The following is a 17,041-nucleotide window of genomic DNA, read 5'->3' as shown; positions in this document are numbered from 1 at the left end:
AGTGGAGGTAAACCTAGGTATTGAGTGATGAAGAGAGAGATATTGTCTCTAGAAACATCATTGAAACCAGGAGATGTCATTGCATGTGTGGGTGGTGGAACTAATAGGTTGGATAAGGTATAGTGAGCAGGACTAGAGGCTCTACAGTGAAATAAGCCAATAAACACTAACCAGAACAGCAATGGACAAGGCATATTGACATTAAGGAGAGGCATGCTTAGTCGAGTGATCAAAAGGGTCCGGTAAGTGGAGAGGTTTGGTTGGGGGTCGCGGCGATTTAGACAGCTAGCCAGGCCATCGGTAGCAAGCTAGCATAGGATGGAGGTCTGTTATTAGCCACCTCTTGCGTTCCGTCAGTAGATTAGTGGGGTTCCGTGTGGTAGAGGGGATTAATCCAAATCACACAACAACAAAAATAAAAACAATAGATATATAGTTATAGAGGCCCAAGAAGAAAACATAATAATAATAAAAATAAATAAATTGTCCGATTGTCTATTCAGATAGCAGCCGGTAAGACAGCTAACGGTTAGCAGGCCGCAGATGGGCGTTCAGGTAACGTCGCGACGTAGGAGCCAGCCGGATAACTCCTTCGGGTAGATAACGTCGGCAGTCCAGTTGTGAAGGCCCGGTGGGGCTCCGCGTAGGCAGTAAAACGGGTCCGGATAGGTGACTGCAGCCCAGGAGGGATTGACGGAGCTGGCTAGCTCCGGAATAATTTATGTTTGCTCCGGAATCGACGAAGGCCGATAGTCACACGGATAGCAGCTAGCTAGCTGTGAGATCCGGGTATGAATGTCCAGAGAGCAGTCGAAATCCAGGGACATGGAGAGAAAAATTGGTCCGGTATGTTCCGTTCCGAGCCGCGCTACAGAACTGGCGATAGATTTTCGAGCTAAAGGATAGCTGATGACCACAAACCGTGGTTATCTGAGTACTAACGATTTGCCAGTAAAGAAGCGAACTAGCTTCTGATTAGCTTCTGGCTAGTTTCAGGCTAGCTTCTTGGAGTTTCTGGCTAGCTTCTTGGAGGATTACAGATTTGAGGTAAATAATACTTTTTATAAATATAAATTGGTGAGGCGGGTGTTTTGAAGATGAGTTGATGGAAAATAAAAATAAAATGTGAAAATAGTTGTAAATATATATATATACAGGACACGACAAGACGAGGACAAAAGACGTCTGAACTGCTATGCCACCTTGGTGGACTCATCCCTTAGAGGGATGACGCGACGGAGGAAAGTCTGTTGTTGCCTCCTCGTGCAGATACATCAGCGGACGGATCAGCAGGGCTCCGTGTGGTAAACCAGGCCAATTGGCAAAATATGTATAGTGGCCGAAGAAATATGTCCGAAGGGCCTCTCAAGCCAGCAGTCCAATGTGTTTTAGAAAGCTAGCAGGCCGTAGATTAGCGGCTGTGAGTTCAGGGGTCGTTAGCTGCTATAATTCCAGGTGGATTTTTTCTTTATCATAATAAAAATGTAAAAAAATCAAATCAAATAAATAGTTTCAGAGCTTGCTGTAGGAATCCGGAGATATGGAGAAGAATAAGTCCGACTAGCTCTGGTTTGAGTCGCGCTGTACAGACTGGCAAGAGTTATCCGGGATAAAGGTAGCTGATGACCGCTAGCAAAGGATAGCTGACTGCTAGCTAGTGGCTTCGGAATGTATTCGATGGGCCTCGTAAGCCAACATTCTGTTGTGCTCGAGACAGCTTGCATTCAGGTGACGTTAAATCAAATCAAATCAAGTTAGCTGCGAAGGTCGGAAGGTGAGAAGGTTCAGAGCTTGCGATAGGAATCCGGGGATATGGAGAGAAAAATAGGTCCGGTATGCTCTGGTTGAATCACGCTGTACAAACTGGCGAAAGCTTTCCGAGATAGAGGTTAGCTGATGACCGTTAGCTGGCTAATTAGCTGGCTAGTTTATGTTGGAGAGATTCCAGTAATAGAGGCAAAGAAAAATACTTTAGAAAAAGCAGATCCACACCACATTGGGTGAGGCGGGTTGCAGGAGAGGATTTTGAAGTAAGGGTTTAGAAAAATATAAAAATACATGCGAAGAAAAATATATAAATATATATATATACATGGGACATGACAAGACGAAGGACAAATACGTCTGACTGCTACGCCATCTTGGAATGTTCAAGATTATTTCCCTATTTAACCCTCTGGTTCCCATGATGTTTTGTGCGTGATTGTTCCTTGTCTAGAGTTATCAGTCTTCTGTGTTATGGTGTGTTTTCCCTGTGTGGAATATATGGTTGATCATTTTCAGAGTAAAGTATGTTATTTTACTCAGTTCTGTGTCCTGCGCCTGACTCCGTACTCACCTCTGCATACTGATACATGACAAACGCCTTATTTTGCAATGGGATTTTTTTTCTCCCGGTCATTTTAGCAAAAGTTTTATTTATTGGCTTTTCATACTTTTGCTATTGACGAAAAGCCAAGTGGCGGCAAATGGAAACCCTGATTCTCACACAGACTGAAATGGAAAACTGTAAATTATAGTGTAATATTTATTTTTCAACGTTTTACTGTGGCATACTGTAAATTATGGTGCATTGTGGGAAAATAATAATAATTTATGTATTTTGAATAGTACTGTAATTCTACCCCACAGAATACAGTACCATATTTTTGGAGCATCAAAAATATTTTGACCACTTAGTAGGTGCGTGGTATTGTTGTTTCAGGCTCATTAACACAATATGTGGCGTGCCTTGTAAACGGCTATAAATGCTCTACAAATCTAACTCCTATGTGGTAGTAGTGCCCAATCAATTTGAAATGCATAGCAGACCGATTGGGGTAGCAGAAAGTCTTGAATCTTCAATGGTTGAGCATGTTGCCATGTTCTTTTGGTCTGTTTTCCCCCGTAGTTGCTGCCAGTGTGGATGCTTTTGGAGGCCTATAGAAGTGCAAGTGATATAAAACACCAAATATTAATGAATATGCTGTATTGCCTGTAAACACTTACCTAGCAGCCAACCTGTTTGCACCAATCCCTTGTAATTACAGTAACATACTGTGAAATACAAATCCCTCCTCTCAATGAACATCATTCATTCTGATTACGATAGCGTTCACTTGTTTTACAGAATACTATAGTCAGTTGTATGGTATTGCACTGTGTGTCATTACTGATATGATATATGATACCATATTTATACACCAGTAGGTGTACTGCAATATGAAATACAGAATTTTACTTCCCACACACACACACACACACACACACACAAACGCACACACACATGCACGCATGTACACACGGACAGAAAACGAACACACATGTAAACGCACGCATGCATGAATGCACACACATACACACACACATAGAAAAACACACAAATACACAAAAACACACGCACGCACACGCAAAAACACATATACACATACTTATAGCTGAGTATGCAGACACACACACAGAGACACACACACACACACACACACTGATTCTCCTCCTTGCTAACCAACAGCTCAACAACAGCAACTCTGGAGGGACAAACAGAGCCGGAGCAGCAGGCGCTGAGGAAAGGAATGGGTTCACGATCACTGGTAAACAAGATGACAGACACAGGGAAAGGACATACTCCAAGCTAAGACCCAGTCTCTCTAGGCTTCGACCCAGTCCCTCTAGGCTTAGACCCAGTCCCTCTAGGCTTAGACCCAGTCCCTCTAGGCTTCGACCCAGTCCCTCTAGGCTTCGACCCAGTCCCTCTAGGCTTCGACCCAGTCCCTCTAGGCTTCGACCCAGCCCCTCTAGGCTTCGACCCAGCCCCTCTAGGCTTCGACCCAGTCCCTCTAGGCTTCGACCCAGTCCCTCTAGGCTTCGACCCAGTCCCTCTAGGCTTCGACCCAGTCCCTCTAGGCTTAGACCCAGTCCCTCTAGGCTTAGACCCAGCCCCTTTAGGCTTCGACCCAGTCCCTCTAGGCTTCGACCCAGCCTCTTTAGGCTTAGACCCAGTCCCTCTAAGCTTAGACCCAGTCCCTCTAGGCTTAGACCCAGTCCCTCTAGGCAGCAGCGATTAAGACCCTTCTCAGATCTAGTTTGAGCTACTAAACAGAACATGCCTGCTGTTTACTAGGATCTTTTTCAACCTAACCATGAACAATTGAGCAATTCACCTGTTTAAGGCAGGCAGGCAGGCAGGCAGGCAGGCAGACAGACAGGCAGGCAGGCAGACAGGAGGCAGGCAGAGGCAGGCAGGCAGGAGACAGACAGGCAGGCAGGAGACAGACAGACAGACAGACAGGCAGGCAGGCAGACAGGCAGGCAGACAGGCAGACAGGCAGGCAGGCAGGCAGGCAGGCAGGCAGGCAGGCAGGCAGACAGGCAGGCAGGCAGACAGGCAGGCAGGCAGGCAGGCAGGCAGGCAGGCAGGCAGGCAGGCAGGCAGGCAGGCAGGCAGGCAGGCAGGCAGGCAGGCAGGCAGGCAGGCAGGCAGGCAGGCAGGCAGGCAGGCACAGGCAGGCACAGGCAGGCAGGCAGGCAGGCAGACAGACAGACAGACAGACAGACAGACAGACAGACAGACAGACAGACAGACAGACAGACAGACAGACAGACAGACAGACAGACAGACAGACAGACAGACAGACAGACAGACAGACAGACAGACATGCCTGTAAGGGGTCTTTTTCTTTCAGCTGCTGGAAAACGGTACATATCATATCACCATGGATCAGAGATAACCCGAGCTGAGCTGAGTTCCCTAGTCCCTCACAACATTTCACCATGGAAACCGCCCCCAGACTAGCTGTGTGATTGTGTCTGTGTCAACAGGCAGACAGACAGTCTGTCTTACAACATGCAAAAACATTTACCCAGAGCTTTCTCCCTTGTCTGCATAGTGATTCTGCCCTGTAGAGGTAATATCAGTGATTTTCTCATGACACCCTAAAGGAAACCACACACGCACGCATGTACGCACAACACAAAACACACACACACCATGCAATCGATCTCGGAGTTAGTGAACTATAACCCGTCTGTCTGAAAGCTAGTTGGACATCATAAGAATGTTCCGCCACACATCAAAGGTCAGAGGTTCTTGATGATGCTCCTCCATCATTCCTCATCTCTCTTTGCCACCATCTTCAAAAGACAAGGACAGAAGGTGAAGGGACAGAGAGAAAACGGACACCAAATGCCAGCCTTAGAGAAAAAATGCCGGTGAAATGCCACTACTGGACATGCAGGGATTGTTCTATGTCCCTCTCTAGATCAGTGTGTGCACACACACACACACACACACACACACACACACACACACACACACACAACTAACCTTGTGGGGACACACAATTCAGTCCCATTCAAACTACTTTCCCTAAACCCTAACCCTAATCTTAACCCTAACCTTAACCCAAAATCCTAACCTTAACCCTAACCCTAAACCTAACCCTAGTGCCTAACCTAACCCTAAAACTAACCCTAGCTTCTAACCCTAACCCTAAAACTAACCCTAGCTCCTAACCCTAACCCTAAACCTAACCCTAGTTCCTAACCCTAACCCTAAAACTAACCCTAGCTCCTAACCCTAAACCTAACCCTAGTTCCTAACCCTAACCCTAAATCTAACCCTAGCTCCTAACCCTAACCCATACCGTAATAATAACCCTAACACTAATTCTAACCTTAACCCAAAACCCCCTAGAAATAACATTTGACCTCATGGGGACTAACAAAAAGTCTCCAGTTGGTCAAATTTTTGTTTGTTTACTATTCTTATGGGGACTTCTGGACTTCTGGTTACGTCCACTAAGGTGGACTAAGGTGAGCAAGCATACAGTACCAGTCAAACGTTTGGACACACCGACTCATTCAAGGGTTCTTCTTTATTTTTACTATTTTCTACATTGGAGAATAATAGTGAAGACATCAAAACTATGAAATAACACAAATGGAATACTGTAGTAACCAAAAAGTTTTCAACTATTTGAGCTTCTTCAAAGGAGCGACCCTTTCATTGATGACAGCTCTTGGCATTCTCAACCAGCTTCCTGGAAGGCATTTCAATTAATAGGTGTGCCTTGTTAAAAGTTAATTTGTGGAATTTCTTTCCTTCTTAATGCATTTGAGCCAATCAGCTGTGTTGTGACAAGGTAGGGTTGTTATACAGAAGATAGCCCTTTTTGGTAAAATATTACGGCAAGAACAGCTCAAATAAGCAAAGAGAAACGACAGTCCACCATTACTTTAAGACATTAAGAGTTCAGTCAATATAAAAAGAAGAAAATAAGAAGAAGATACTCTCTTGGGCCAAGAAACACAAGCAATGGACATTAGACCAGTGAAAATCTATCCAAATTTGAGATCTTTGGTTTCAACCGCCGTGTCTTTGTAAGAAGCAGCATAGGTAAATGGATAATGCCCACATGTGTGGTTCCCACCGTGAAGCATGGAGGAGGAGGTGTGATGGTGTGGGGGTGTTTTTCTGGTGACACTGTCTATAATTGATTTAGAATTCAAGGCACACTTAACCAGCATGGCTACCACAGCATTCTGCAGCGATACAGCATCCCATCTGGTTTGTGCTTAGTGGGACTATCATTTGTTTTTCAACAGCACAATGACCCAACACACCTCCAGGCTGTGTAAGGGCTATGTGACCAAGAAGGAAAGTTGTGGAGTGCTGCATCAGATGACCTGGCCTCCACAATCACCCGACTTCAACCCAATTGAGATGGTTTGGGATGAGTTGAACCGCAGAGTGAAGGAAAAGTGGAGGAAACGTGCTCAGCATATGTGGAAACTCATTCAAGACTGTTGGAAAAGCATTTCAGATGAAGCTGGTTGAGAGAATGACATGCTTGTGCAAAGCTGTCATCAAGGAAAAGGATGGCTACTTTGAAGAATCTCAAATATAGAATATATTTTGATTTGTTTTACACTTTTTTGGTTACTACATGATTCCATGTGTTCTTTCATCATTTTGATGTCTTCACTATTATTCTACAATGTTGAAAATAGTAAAAATTAAGAAAAACGCTAGAATGAGTAGGTGTGTCCAAACTTTTGACTGGTACTGTACACAAACACTTAAATTCACACATGCACACATAGGGGAGTACGAAGGCACACACACACACGCAGTCAGAAAATAGGATTATATTTTTAAAGAGTTTTAAAAAGAGTTGTCAGAGCAGAAAAGCAGCACATCCTGTTGTATACAGGCTCTATTGACTGCATGAATGGAATTGGAAAGCAATACACAGCTGGGAGTATAAACAATGCTAACATCCTTCCTTGCCTGGCGGCATTACTGAAGCTACCAGTGATGCTCTCTCGCCCTCTCAGGGCCTTTATTTGTGTAACACGAGGCATGTAAACTGGGAACTCTATTCGGCTCTCATGTCATCCCTCCAGTGTTGAGAAAGGGATCTAGGCTAAGATATCTGGGCAAACAGTGGTATGTAAAACGGATGTATACTTAGCCTATATCAAGGGTGGGCTTGGGTGGGCTTGGGGGGGCTTGGGGGGCTTGCCTGTTTTGCATGATATTTTCGGCATTAATACGTGTCAAATATCAGTTTGTAAACAATGTAAAAAAATATATATAAAAAAACTATATATATATATATATATATGTCATTGAGTTAATTAAAGCCCGTTAAAAACACGGTCTCTTTTTTTGTTTTCTTGAGTAAGGCAGCTCCAAAATGCAGGTGTTTCGGCCTAGCTCAGTGCTTTCTGTGGTGGTGGTGGGGCAAGCCAACAGAAAATATGGAGCGCTGCACCATGATTGGCTCAGTGTTCTGTCACTCATGGGTACACTACGTTACCGCCAAGTCTAAGGGTAGACCTCGAAAATTCTAGCCCTTTGGGTGTTGCCATAGAGTTACTTTAGAAGTGCCCATCTAAGAAGGCTCAAGGTCATTGGCCACAGATAAAATGACATCAAATCATGTTGTATCTACAGTAGCTTTGATTGGAATGATCATGTCAACATCATACTTTCAAAATCTTAGTCATCATCATCAGTCATCATCATGAACCAAGTCAACAATCTACTGGCAAATCCTTTTTAATCCTTGACATATGAAGAGAAATAATGAAGAGAAATTACAGACAAAATGTATCGGTGCTCATCAGCCATTGGACATAAACATTGCACAAGTTGGAAATCGCAAATTCAACAATGAGTGGTTTGGAAGGAATCAGTGACAGTGGCTGTGTTGTCCCAAATCTGGGATTCAGGGGCTCTTTTCCAAGTTTAAAATTATAAACATTCAACATTGGCCATGCTGTCAATGAAGCATGATTTGTGCTGAGCTCAAAACAACTGTTAAGTCAGAACTTGACTTCAGTGTGTTCAAGACAACTGGAAAGTTGGGAATAAACGAGCTCCGACTGGGAAAATAAGTTTTGAACAGTCATCCAACTCAGAATTGCAAATTGAAGATCAATGACGTCATCATGATTTGACCTTGTTTTTCTCAGAGTTCCCAGTTGTTTTGAAAGCACATTAAATACAGAGAATGCCAGACTTTAATGACAAAATTTGCCCACGAAGGACCGCCGCACCACGTTCCTGTTCAAGTGAGCACAGAACAACAATGTGAGTCCAAAAATGTATTGTATGTATGTAATATGCCAGGGAGATAATGTGTACTGTACCTGAGAAAGTAATACTGAGTGTATGTTATGTAGTAAGATGTTAGTAGACCATGTGCCTCACCCAAATCATTTGGTCTATTTACCCCTCTATTTGCCTACTGTTCTGACATGGTGGTGCACATGTAGCCTATAACCTGTTTTAGAGGAATGTAATCATTGAATATTGTAAGAGCTTTCATTGTCCGTTTATATGCACCCTTTATTTATCCTACGGTTCTAAATTAGTGTACAGGGAGAACACTGTAAGAACGGCCCATTCTGAATTCTGTCGCTGTACATTTCAAAAGTGCTGAACAAATAGTTACATTGACTACGTCTGTCCTATCTCGCTCATTAATGTCTTAATCAAAATTACGGATTGCCTCTTATCCACTTGTCGTTCCCTTATGCCATAGTTTGTACATCTCAATTGTCAGTAGAAACCACATTTGTTTAAGCAAGTCAGCCATATCAGCTATGTTTTTTTAAAGGAAGTAAATGAGGCTGAATGAACTTTTTTGCTGCCAGACAAGGCTTTGCTGATAGCCAGGTGTAGCAGTGGTAAGATGTTGGGGCTGCTGTTGGGACAGCTTTATGTAGGCTGTTTGTCACCTTTATAGTGCAATTAAATGTACTGTTTAGTGTTGTGTTGTGGCTTTTCTGGCATGCATCTCACTTTTTATTGTTGCCCCACCAAGATTTACATCAAATCGCCACTGTACAGACGACAGGCAGGCTTGGAGACAGGCTCGGCAACAAACGGAGGAAACAATCTAACTGATGTTTGAAGAGAAATCTTCTTGGCTGAAGCACGGTGGCTCAGAAAGCAATGTAAGGCACAGGGACAAAACTACCTGTTAGGAAAAAAACAACTGTGAGCCTCGAAGATCATCGTTCCTGGTCATTTGATCCAGATTGTGTGACTGTGGACTGTTGAAAGCCCATCTAACCTCATGCCACCCCATTTAACATCATGCCACTCCATCTACACTCATGCCACCCCATCTACTCTCAAGACACCCCATCTACTCTCAAGACACCCCATCTACTCTCAAGACACCCCATCTACTCTCAAGACACCCCATCTACTCTCAAGACACCCCATCTACTCTCAAGCAACCCCATCTACCCTCATACTACTAAATCTAACCTCATGCCACCCCATCTAACCTCATGCCATCCGAACTAACCTCATGCCATCCGAACTAACCTCATGCCACCTGAACTACCCTCATGCCACCCCATCTAACCTCATGCCACCCCATCTACCCTCATGCCACCGCATCTACCCTCATGCCACCCCATCTAACATCATGCTACCCCATCTACCCTCATGCCACCCCATCTACACTCATGCCACCCCATCTACCCTCATGCCACCCCATCTACCCTCATACCACCCCATCTAACCTCATGCCACCACATCTACCCTCATGCCACCCCATCTACCCTCATGCCACCGCATCTACCCTCATACCACCCCATCTACCCTCATGCCACCCCATCTACCCTCATGCCACCCCATCTACCCTCATGCCACCCCATCTAACCTTATGCCACCCCATCTAACCTCAGTGATTAGTCTCAAAATGAAAATAGACAGAAAGTGGAATGAAGCTATGGATGAGAGGATTAAGGTCTGAATTACAAACAGAAGAGAGCGAGACACAAGGAGAGAGAGTTTCTATTCCATCAAAATAGGTTTGTTTTTACAAAATTATAAAGATAGAACAGCAATGTATATAATTGATAATGGTGTTATTAAACACTTTATTAAAACATGTATTAGACTACACTCATTTTACAACTTCATCAGTAGGCCTGTACAGTGCCTTGCGAAAGTATTCGCCCCCCTTGAACTTTGCGACCTTTTGCCACATTTCAGGCTTCAAACATAAAGATATAAAACTGTATTTTTTTGTGAAGAATCAACAACAAGTGGGACACAATCATGAAGTGGAACGACATTTATTGGATATTTCAAACTTTTTTAACAAAACAAAAACTGAAAAATTGGGCGTGCAAAATTATTCAGCCCCTTTACTTTCAGTGCAGCAAACTCTCTCCAGATGTTCAGTGAGGATCTCTGAATGATCCAATGTTAACCTAAATGACTAATGATGATAAATACAATCCACCTGTGTGTAATCAAGTCTCTGTATAAATGCACCTGCACTGTGATAGTCTCAGAGGTCCGTTAAAAGCGCAGAGAGCATCATGAAGAACAAGGAACACACCAGGCAGGTCCGAGATAATGTTGTGAAGAAGTTTAAAGCCGGATTTGGATACAAAAAGATTTCCCAAGCTTTAAACATCCCAAGGAGTACTGTGCAAGCGATAATATTGAAATGGAAGGAGTATCAGACCACTGCAAATCTACCAAGACCTGGCCGTCCCTCTAAACTTTCAGCTCATACAAGGAGAAGACTGATCAGACATGCAGCCAAGAGGCCCATGATCACTCTGGATGAACTGCAGAGATCTACAGCTGAGGTGGGAGACTCTGTCCATAGGACAACAATCAGTCGTATATTGCACAAATCTGGCCTTTATGGAAGAGTGGCAAGAAGAAAGCCATTTCTTAAAGATATCCATAAAAAGTGTTGTTTAAAGTTTGCCACAAGCCACCTGGGAGACACACCAAACATGTGGAAAAGGGTGCTCTGGTCAGATGAAACCAAAATTGAACTTTTTGGCAACAATGCAAAACGTTATGTTTGGCTTAAAAGCAACACAGCTCATCACCCTGAACACACCATCCCCACTGTCAAACATGGTGGTGGCAGCATCATGGTTTGGGCCTGCTTTTCTTCAGCAGGGACAGGGAAGATGGTTAAAATTGATGGGAAGATGGATGGAGCCAAATACAGGACCATTCTGGAAGAAAACCTGATGGAGTCTGCAAAAGACCTGAGACTGGGACAGAGATTTGTCTTCCAACAAGACAATGATCCAAAACATAAAGCAAAATCTACAATGGAATGGTTCAAAAATAAACATATCCAGGTGTTAGAATGGCCAAGTCAAAGTCCAGACCTGAATCCAATCGAGAATCTGTGGAAAGAACTGAAAACTGCTGTTCACAAATGCTCTCCATCCAACCTCACTGAGCTTGAGCTGTTTTGCAAGGAGGAATGGGAAAAAATTTCAGTCTCTTGATGTGCAAAACTGATAGAGACATACCCCAAGCGACTTACAGCTGTAATCGCAGCAAAAGGTGGCGCTACAAAGTATTACCTTAAGGGGGCTGAATAATTTTGCACGCCCAATTTTTTAGTTTTTGATTTGTTAAAAAAGTTTGAAATATCCAATAAATGTTGTTCCACTTCATGATTGTGTCCCACTTGTTATTGATTCTTCACAAAAAAATACAGTTTTATATCTTTATGTTTGAAGCCTGAAATGTGGCAAAAGGTCGCAAAGTTCAAGGGGGCCGAATACTTTCGCAAGGCACTGTAAATCCAAAAGCCAATGTTTATCCTGGCTGCGGAGAACAAATGAGAGCCATTGTCTATTGAAGCCCAATAATAGGCCTATCGCAAGACTGGCCTCAATATGGTGCTCCCGCCTGCGTGCCAGGGATAACGGACTGATAATAATGACAGTATCTGTTACCACAATATATGTCTGTTTACTTATTCAGTGAGGGATTTAGGCTACTTACCCAATCAATTTGCTTCCATTTGCGAAGCTTCACTGTATTAGATAAGCATTAATGATGCATTAGGCTAGTTGTCCAAAGGGCAGAGGCGTCGAGTTTCGCTGTCCTCTCCACAGAGGGACCATTTCATCATCTTAACTGCCTAGTGTTGCTACAAAGCTTATTGTTCGAAATAGTCAAGCTAACAAATGGTTTAGGTAGGCCTATATGGTTGAGTAACTCATATAAAGGCATGGGCAGCATCCCTTTTAATTGCTTGAGTAACTGTTATAAAATGCACATTTGTGCCCTTCCCAGTTGGCTTCATGATGGGATGTGTATAGCACCAAGGCCACTAATTGAGTGACGTGCTACATAATGAATGATACAATGTAACGGAATAGTGTGCTCCAACCATACTCTTTAGTCCATGTCAACTGAGATCGATCAATAGACTATTTCATTATGATCTTGCTTGTGAATGCATCCGTAACCACAAAACGAACGCAAACTCAAGTTGGCAAAACAACAGCAACATGAAATCTAAACCATGTGCATGTTCAGAGAGAATGTGAGTATATACAAGGCTGGATCTGAATGGGAATTAAACTGAGTCAGAATCCGGGGTGCAGCTCAAGGCTCTCAGTCTTTCTAGGGCTGTGTTGCGGTGTCTTGAATGATCACACAATATGAAGTATGGGCCGCTCGTTATTCTTGTGTCGCATCACATGCAGATCCAAGCTTCTCAGTGAGAAAACCTGGTTGAAAGAGGTATTTTCAACATCTTGTGCTCATATGGATGGCTGGGTTGAAGAATCACCTTTTCCAGCCTGGTCTCATAGACCAGACGTCAAATTAGTATGATACATTCCATTTGACATGGGTACATAATACAGAGGGTTACTTATGGCAAAAAAAAGTAAATAAGAGTGTTTGGTTGGCGTGGATGGGTAGGAGTAAAATGCGAACGTCTAGTAACTCAAAGGTTGTGTGTTCTAATCTTATCACGGACAACTATAGCAACTTTTCTTCTACTTTGAACCTTCTTAGCATGTTAGCTAACCCTTCCCCTAACTCTAACCCTACCCTTAACCCTTGAACCTATAACACCTAACCTTAACCCTAAAAATTAGCCAGCTAGTTAACTTTAGTGTTAGTCACCTAGCCCACGTTAGCCACAACAAATTTGAAATCGTAACATATCATATGTTTGCAAATTTATAACATATTGTAAATTTCGCAAATTCGTAACATGTTGTACATTTTGCTAATTTGTATTTATCATACAATTTGTAATTCATAATGTATCATGTGAAATGGATAATGGACATTCACAAATTAATATATACCATACTAAATGGTGTGCCTCAGATTTATGTACAGAATATTACGAAATGCTCTGAGACCAGGTTGACTCTTCCCTTGACACCTTAGGCTAGCCGAACCACTGTCTGTCATCAACCAATAACCCGACGAACCCGTGCCCTGTCTGTCTAGTTGTGCGTCCAACGCGTACACGGAAGATGTGCGTCCAACGTAATTTCTGATGTTAATTAGGGTAAATATTATGATTGCGCTACGGCATCAGCAGCATTCACTCCTCCGACAACAGGCTTTGTCCATTCAGTATAATATCGCCGTCATATAAATATGACCATGTCATGTATCAATAAAATTTCTCTCACGTTTTCAGGGGTGAGGTCAGAAGCTGATGTGAGAGCACTTAACTTTGTATTTACGCCTCTAAACCAGTGTTCATCTGTGTGCAGCTAAGATTTTCCCTGACAAAATCACAATAGTGCAAACATCAGCAGCGTATGAGCAACATCTGCAGCTGGTCTCCGAACGTTAACATTCTCACATCTGAAATGCCTCACGTTTTATGTGCATGTCAGATATAGGCTACCCTGCTACCCTGCCCTGTTAGTCAATTCAATGGATACTTTCCACGATACATTGTACGATACACTGTAGCCTAAAGTGGATTTCTGCTTTAGACATGCACTCTCTTTCGTGCATCTTGCATGCGACGTTTTTGAACACAGATTGTATGGAAACAACTGTTTGCTTAGGCTACTCGGAGCAGGACCTAACACAGTACACACGGCCAGAACGGTGTTAAAGGGACCAGCCATTCCAACCATGACCGCATTTCTGTCACCATGAACTCAAGAGCAGACGCGACACAGTCAACAGGCCAGGCAAGGATGGACTGGAATAATATGGACCGAGCCCGGAGCTCACCTCACTACGGTTTCACCATGCACGGAGACCGCCAGCCCAGAAGAGAAAAAACACGTACCTTCACTTGACACACCAGGCTTCCGCGGGATCCGAGCGATGGGGCCTGACGAAGTTAGAGTCTGACGCAGTGGCAACGTTTTGGTCCAAAATCGGGTGGAAAAGGCTGCGGCGGAAACAGGACCTGGAGAAGGCTGAGGTCGGAATAGTCACTGCTGCGTGTGGCTCCGTTGGAGGAGACTCGAATTGACTATAAACTGCAGTGCGCATGTATGTCCGTGTCAGATTGCTGTTCTGGAGCCGCACTGATAGTTGGCCCTGTGGCACCGATTATTGGGTTTATGTCCCCTCCGCGGCTACTCGCCCGCAGTTTGACAATCTGCTACCTTGTGCCATTGCATCAGCGTCGGGAAGAGAGAGAGGTATGGCCGTCACCTAGACTATATAAGCACTCTGAGACGAGAAAGCGGCCATGGTACTTTTGGTCACGGTGCACTAAACGCATGAGCTCTTCCGCGGCACGGCAGGCCGTAATGTCAATTTGCCCACTTTTAATGTTTTGACATTGCACATGCCATCGTTTTAAGTGCTGAACATGTATGTTGTGTAAAATTAAAGAGCGCTGGCAAAAGCTAATCCATTTACAGTCCCGGCTACCAGGCTGGCCAGGGCCAATGCAATTAATTAGTCCTTCACACAGCTATAAAGCACGGCCATAAAACGTGGACATATTCATACTCCGCCATGTCCTTGCATGGACAGTGGCCTAGTCACTGTCTACCCTCTCATCTCCATCGCAGTTCCTAGAGTGGGGTCAGCTCAATCAATTACTTTTTATTGATATGGGAAATCAGCTTACTAATCAGATATGTGTGCCGAATGTTCCGAGTCAGTAACACTATAATGACTGAGTGTTTAAGATAATAAAAAGCACTGGGGAAAATGCAAAACTGGCCCAAGATCAGCGTCTAGGAGCAACTTCACTCTACTCCACTCCCCAGTGCTACATGTCCACTCACTTGCCCCTGCACCTAAGAGTATTAAGACTATACTAAGGGTACAGGTCTAGACGAAATAGCCTTAAAACGACTAAGACCTGTTATATATGGCATCACTCAATACAGACCATTTAATAATAAATGCTGTGGCTGAGCGATTTTATAGACATAACATTCTAAAATCACGCAAGACACGTGGTAGAGATTACGATTCTGTTAAAACAGCGTTCGTCTATAAAGGAGTGAGAGGGCCAACTTTGATCATTTATTCAATGGTCAGGATTGCCACTGCCTTTACTTACAGAGTAGTGTCACCCAGTGTCCAGAAGGCAATACTGCACCATCTGATTCCAATGGCCCATTTGAGATAGACAGCCCAGCTATATCCCCAAACAACTAACGTGGTTACTTTGTCTCAAGTGTCATGAGTGTATAATGTCCGCTGGTAGAGCTAATGTAAATGAATAAACGAACAGTGCCGTTTCAGCACCACTGAAGCGGACAGCAACATAATCGGTGTTCCTGAAGTTCAACTGCACATGGCGACGGTCTCAGACGCAGCCTCTTATTAGTGCTGTAAGAAACCTAGAAGTTTAGCAGAGAAGGCTCCCCTAATATTATTTAGGATATTCTGTGAAGTTATATTGACTTCAAACAATATAGCAATTTAACAAAAATAGTTGTTTCTCTGAATCTGCATTAACTTACAAGTATAATATTTTAGCTTCATTACATCATATTGATGTTACGAAATACCTCGCCTGGTCATTAATATTTATTTGTTTTGTCCTTCATTTCATTTTATTCTGATTTATTCCCTTTTCAAGATTCCTCTAAAAAAGCAATCTTAAGAGACTGGTATAATATTGCAACTCAGGTCATATTTGTAATGGAAAGGTGTGTCTACCTGGTCTGTAGTAACCTAGGTCATTGAGGTCACATAGGTCAGAGGATACAGAGAGGTGAAAGGTCATTCACAGACCATGATGCAAAGGGGATTATTGTACTGTGCCCTAGACCTTTTCTAGTACATATACAGTCAATGAACTAAGCAACCAGACGTAGCTGGTATCTGGTTCATATACAGTCAGTGAACTAAGCAGACCAGACCCAGCTGGTGTCTGATTCATATTCAGTCAGTGAACTAAGTAACCAGACGTAGCTGGTATCTGGTTCATATACAGTCAGTGAACTAAGCAGACCAGACCCAGCTGGTGTCTGGTTCATATACAGTCAGTGAACTAAGCAGACCAGACCAGCTGGTTTCTGGTTCATATACAGTCAGTGAACTAAGCAGACCAGACCAGCTGGTTTCTGGTTCATATACAGTCAGAGAACTAAGCAGACCAGACCCAGCTTGTGTCTGGTTCATATACAGTCAGTGAACTAAGCAGACCAGACCAGCTGGTATCTGGTTCATATACAGTCAGTGAACTAAGCAGACCCAGCTGGTGTCTGGTTCATATTCAGTCAGTGAACGAAGCAACCAGACGTAGCTGGTATCTGGTTCATATTCAGTCAGTGAACTAAGCAACCAGACGTAGCTGGT

The 17,041-nt window shown here is 43.5% G+C and overlaps 1 protein-coding gene across 1 annotated transcript in view; it reads right to left on the bottom strand.

The window, feature by feature from the left end:
• LOC112237275 (alpha-(1,6)-fucosyltransferase) overlaps positions 1-15,017 on the bottom strand; it is a 189,347-nt gene extending 174,330 nt beyond the window's left edge. Inside the window, exon 1 of the mRNA XM_042300977.1 lies at positions 14,556-15,017. The gene's annotated coding sequence lies outside the window, so the exon portion shown is untranslated. The remainder of the gene's footprint in view (positions 1-14,555) is intronic.
• Between the last annotated feature and the right edge of the window lie 2,024 nt (positions 15,018-17,041).

This window comes from Oncorhynchus tshawytscha, linkage group LG18 (genome assembly GCF_018296145.1).
Source record: "Oncorhynchus tshawytscha isolate Ot180627B linkage group LG18, Otsh_v2.0, whole genome shotgun sequence".
Taxonomy (NCBI): Eukaryota; Metazoa; Chordata; class Actinopteri; order Salmoniformes; family Salmonidae; genus Oncorhynchus; species Oncorhynchus tshawytscha.
This window is presented reverse-complemented; position numbering and strand designations above follow the sequence as displayed.